The sequence below is a fragment of the Thamnophis elegans genome, chromosome 15 (assembly GCF_009769535.1).
Source record: "Thamnophis elegans isolate rThaEle1 chromosome 15, rThaEle1.pri, whole genome shotgun sequence".
Lineage (NCBI taxonomy): Eukaryota > Metazoa > Chordata > Lepidosauria > Squamata > Colubridae > Thamnophis > Thamnophis elegans.
The window spans coordinates 43,539,943-43,545,962 of NC_045555.1; positions in this window are offsets into that span (position 1 = coordinate 43,539,943).

The window sequence follows — 6,020 nt, forward strand, 5'->3', positions numbered from 1 at the left end:
TCCATTGTAAGGTAAAGATAAAGGTTCTCCTCGCACAGATATGTTAGTTGTTCCTGACTCTAAGGAGCAGTGCTCATCTCTGTTTCAAAGCCAAAGTGCCAGTGCCATCCAAAGACATCTCCGTGGTCATGTGGCCAGCAAGATTAAATGCCAAAGGTGCACAGAACACTGTTACCTTCTCACCAAAGGTGGTCCCTATTTTTCTACTTGCATTTTTACATACTTTTGAACTTCTAGATTGGCGGAAGCTGGGACAAGTAAAGGGAGCTCACTCCGTTACACGGCGCTAGGGATTCGAACCGCCTGAACTGCCGACTTTTCTGATCAAAAAATTCAGCAACTTAGCCACTGAGCCACCATGTCCTTCCATTGTAGGTCGTGCCAAATCATTTAATTTTTGTGCAAACAATAATCTTACTAATTCACATTTCCATTTCGCTGTTACATTAGTCAGTCTCACATGTTAACTCACATGTTTAAGCTTGTCTTCACTTACATACAATTCCTATGTAGCTCACAGACCTCAATCACTTTGTATGCAAGGGCTAACTCAGACACCAAAGCTAGGTAAATTCAGGCAGAAGTTACTGTGGCTCAAGTCAAGGATTCAAAAAGAATTCCTACAGCATGTGGGGTCCTTGGTGATCACTGAACTTGGTCGTTTTCTTGCAGCGCTCTACATGGGGCTGCCCTTGAAGAGTGTTCGAAGACTTCAGCTGGTCCAGAACGCAGCTGCGCGAGCGATTGTGGGTGCACCCAGCTACACCCACGTCACACCTATCCTCCGCGAGCTGCACTGGCTACCCATTAGTCTCCAGACCCGCTTCAAGGTGCTGGTCACTACCTATAAAGCCCTACATGGCATCGGACCTGGGTACCTGAGAGACTGCCTCCTGCCGATTACCTCCCATAGACCGATTAGATCTCACAGGTTAGGTCTCCTCTGGATTCCATCTGCCAGCCAATGTCGGCTGGTGACTCCCCGGGGGAGAGCCTTCTCTGTCGCAGCTCCAGCCCTCTGGAACGACCTCCCCGTGGAGATCCGGACCCTTACTACCCTCCCGGCCTTCCGCAAAGCCGTTAAGTCCTGGCTGCTCCAGCAGGCCAGGGGGCTTTCGAAATATCCAGCCCCACGGAAACTGTGACTGTTGTGTATTTTAAAGTGTTGTTTTGTTTATTTATCCCCTTCCCTTGTTTATTGTAAGCCGCCCGGAGTCCTTCGGGAGTGGGCGGCATACAAGACCAATAAACACAACACCAACACAGATGTTTCATTAACAAATTAGGTAATACAACTGATGAAATTATGAAGCTTAATAATGAAATATCTGCAAGAAAACAGCCAAGTTCAGAGAGTATCAAGGAGCCCACAGTTCAACCCCGAAATACAAATATTCTTTTCTATTAGAATTCTTATGATATGTTATGGCAAATAATAAAGGTACATTTCACAGTTAAATCTACATGTTGATTTAACAGGCACTTATAATAACTCCTGCTGTAAAACAAAATGTAACCCAGCGGCTTATGGAAGGAGCCACCATGGAGACAACTTTTTTCCAACTCTTCCCCACCCCCACCCCCAGCTGTGCTCTGAATTGATAACACTGTGCTCCTATTGGGAGGAATTGGTCTGAAACTGAAGGCATAGAGTGCATAAATTGCTCTGTTATATCAAACCTTTGTAATTGCTAGACTGCACCAAAGCTACTTTTCAAATAGCAACTGGACTTTCTTCGATGTTTCCTAAGCTTTTCGAGACTGTACATTATTTCATTGCTTTACTTTCTTTTTAAACAAGAATAAAAAAATATTTCCTGCTCTCTAATGAAATTTGTCTCATGATTCCCCACCTCCGGATGGGCATTAACTGTCTGTTAGTAGCAATAGCAATAGCAGTTAGACTTATATACCGCTTCATAGGGCTTTCAGCCCCCTCTAAGCGGTTTACAGAGTCAGCATGTCACCCCCACAGTCTGGGTCCTCATTTCACCCACCTCGGAAGGATGGAAGGCTGAGTCAACCTTGAGCCGGTGAGATTTGAACGGCCAAACTGCAGCTAACAGTCAGCTGAAGTGGCTTGCAGTACTGCACCCTAACCACTGCGCCACCTCGGCTCTTTCTCTCTTAGTGCCACCCATCAGGTGAGAACCTGAAGAAATAATAAACAACAGATGCCATTTACAGCAATATGAAATCATGGTGTGAGAGGCACTTGGTTCCATAATTGTGGCTTAGATGGGTTGTAGCTATTAGTTCTTTAGCAACCAGGTTTATAGTCTTGGCTCCCTTCTCCCATCTGGCACCAAGAAACATTGCCACATTGACTGATGATGAGTGAGTTTTGTGCTTTCATGTGTGGGAATGAGGGATACTTCCTCTTCCCCAGGCTGCATGCAATAAATTATTGATGGAAATCAATAAACCTGTTGACGGAAAGCCAGTTATGTGTCCAGGAAGAGTGCAAGGTTAATTACACTGATAGAGTGGAAATATTTGTATTGGAGCATCCTTGTCTTCTGAGCCTAAGAGCCCTGGAGGCACCATGACTTCCTTAGATGGAGCAAGAGGGGGGGAAAAGTAGCTTGATAGGCACTGGTTAGCCTTGCAGATCCTTTACAATAGCAGTTAGACTTATAGCAGTTAGACTTATATACCGCTTCATAGGGCTTTCAGCCCCCTCTAAGCGGTTTACAGAGTCAGCATATTGCCCCCAACAACAATCCGGGTCCTCATTTTACCCACCTCGGAAGGATGGAAGGCTGAGTCAACCCTGAGCCGGTGAGATTTGAACAGCCGAACTGCAGAACTGCAGTCAGCTGAAGTAGCCTGCAGTGCTGCATTTAACCACTGCGCCACCTCGGCTCAGTATCTAATACACTGAACAAGTAGAAAACAAAGCTCATCAGGTGCCACAAATGGTCTACTCACGACTTTCCTATGGAATATCCTGGTGTTCAGCCTATACTTCAAGTGGGGATTGAGAAGAGGTATATTGTGAGAGCTTAACCTGACACTGTTGTATGTGTAAAAGACTTTTCAATATTCCTTGTATTGAAAGGAGCTTCACGACTTTTGGATGCTTCCGTTATCTGCCAAATAGATCTTAATTTATCCCTTCTGCAGCAAACCTCCAGCTGTTATTAGCTTGCTCCTTTATCAAAACTTGCTGGGGGCAAGTGACTATGCGATATTGGAATTCAACATTATGCAAACACAAGTAGTAGAATAAAGTCAAAACTAGAGTCTTGGACTTTAAGAGAGCTAATTTCAATAAAGTTAGAGAGAGCTTGGGAAGGATTCCATGAATGAGAATCCTCAAGGGGAAAAGAACTCAAGAAGCTTGGGAAATTTTGAAAAATGAGATTACAAAAGCCCAATCTAGCACAATACCAATGAAGAAGAAAAATAACAGCTCCCAAAAGAAACCAGCATGGCTGCATAAAGAACTCTCTGACAAATTGAAAGACAAAAAAGATAAGTATAAAAAGTGGAAAGGGGGGTACATAACTAAGGCAGAATATCAGCAAGGAGCCTGAGCCTGTAAAGATGAAGTGAGGAAAGCTAAGGCTCACAATGAAGAAAGGCTTGCCACAAAAGTAAAAAAAAAATAATAATAAAAAAAGTTTATTCCAACATGTTAAAAACAAGAAAAAGGTTAAGGAAACAATTTGGTCCATTGCTGGGAGAAAGTGGCAAGAAGGTGACAAGCAACAGGGAGAAAGCAGAACTATTTAACTCATGTTTTGCATCTGTCTTTACACAAAGGGATAAAACAGTCCAACCTATCAAAAACAGCACTACAAAAATCAGATTAGGAACACAAGTTGAAATAGGGAAGAAAATGGTAAGTGAGCACCTGTCTACCCTAGACGAGTTCAAATCACCAGGACCGGACAGATTACATCCTAGGGTTCTGAAGGAACTGGCAGATGAGATCTCAGGACCACTGAACTATATCTTTCAGAGATCCTGGAGAACCGGGGAACTGCCAGAGGACTGGAAAAGAACTGATGTGGTTCCCATATTCAAAAAAAGGGGAAAAAAACAGATCCAGGAAACTACAGACCTATCAGCCTGACCTCAATAACAGGAAAGATTCTAGAAAAGATAATCAAGCAACGAATTAGCAAACACCTAGAAGCAAACAAAGTAATGGCCAAAAGCCAACATGGGTTTGTCAAAAACAGATCATGCCAGACTAATCTTATTGCATTCTTTGATGACAAAATTAGTGGACCAGAGGAATGCCGTCAATATAGTTTACTTGGACTTCAGTAAGGCATTTGATAAGGTACCCCATAACCTACTACTAGATAAAGTAGAAGAATGTGGGTTGGACAGCATCACCACCAGATGGATTCGTAACTGGCTGACCAACCGCACTCAACGTGTAGTCCTCAATGGAACTGCATTTACATGGAGGGACGTATGCAGTGGAGTACCCCAAGGCTCCGTTTTAGGCCCAGTACTCTTCAACATCTTCATCAATGATTTGGGTGAGGGAATAAATGGGGAACTCATCATATTTGCAGATGACACCAAGCTGGCAGGAATAGCCAACACTCCAGAAGATAGGCTTAAGATACAGAAGGATCTTGACAAACCTGAACATTGGGCACTATCTAATAAAATGAAATTCAATGGTGAAAAGAGTCAGGTTCTACATTTAGGCAACAAAAACAAAATGCACAGGTACAGTATAGGTGGTACCTTGCTCAACAGTAGTAACTGTGAAAGGGATCTTGGAGTCCTAGTCGACAACCATTTAAATAGGAGCCAGCCGTGTGCAGCAGCTGCCAAAAAAGCCAACACAGTTCTAGGCTGCATAAACAGAGGGATGGAATCAAGATCACGTGAAGTGTTAATACCACTTTATAATGCCTTGGCAAGGCCACACTTGGAATACATTCAGTGTTCCAAGTGTGGAACTTGCATTCAGTTTTGGTCACCACGATGTAGAAAAGATGTGGAGACTCTAGAAAGAGTGCAGATAAGAGCAACAAAGAGGATTAGGGGACTGGAGGCTAAAACACATGAAAAACGGTTGCAGGAACTGTGTATGCCTAGTTTAATGAAAAGAAGGACTAGGGGAGAAATGATAGCAGTGTTCCAATATCTCAGGGGCTGCCACAAAGAAGAGGGAATCAAACTATTCTCCAGGGGGGGGTAGAACAAGAAGCAATGGGTGGAAACTAATCAAGGAGAGAAGCAACTTAGAACTGAAGAGAAATTTCCTGACAGAACAATTAATCAGTAGAACAGTTTGCCTGCAGAAGTTGTGAATGCCCCAACACTGGGGCAGAAGAAAATGTTGGATAGCCATTTGTCTGGAATGGTATAGGGTTTCCTGCCTAGACAGGGGGTTGGACTAGAAGACCTCCAAGGTCCCTTCCAACTCTGGTATTGTATTGTATTGTATTGTATTGTATTGCATTGCATTGCATTGCTTTCAGCACATGTTGTTGTCAGGTCAATTGGTCTCTGCAAATATGTTCATTCATGTGTTCCAAACAGGAGTTCTTCTGAAACATTTTATTCTTTTTTCCTGCTGGAGCTTTGCATTCAGTGAGAAGTATTGAACACAAACATATTTTGGTACAGTAAGGATTCACTCATGTTTCACCTGGCATTCCTTGCTGGAAAGAAGATGTCCTGCCTCTTGTGTTCCAAAGCTGATCCTCTCCTCCACTGATCCTACTGGGTGGAGAAAAGGAAACTTAGATGGAACATATTCTGGAGGATGCAGGAGGGAGCAATTGAAATGCTTAATTCCCTGGAATGGATGCTCTGACATGGAGCAATCCTAAAATGTGTCAGGAGCCAATTGTAATGCCAACTGGCATCGCAATTAGTTCTCTGATAATTCCCCTTGAAATCCGAAGTATATCCTAATGAACCGCCTCCAGACTTGCCAAACAACACTCCCTGGGAAGAATAGCAATAGCAGTTAGGGTTCTCGCTAATTTATTGAGCCAAGCAGCACTAACTTTAGCACACTTCAATGCTGTCCCCGTGGC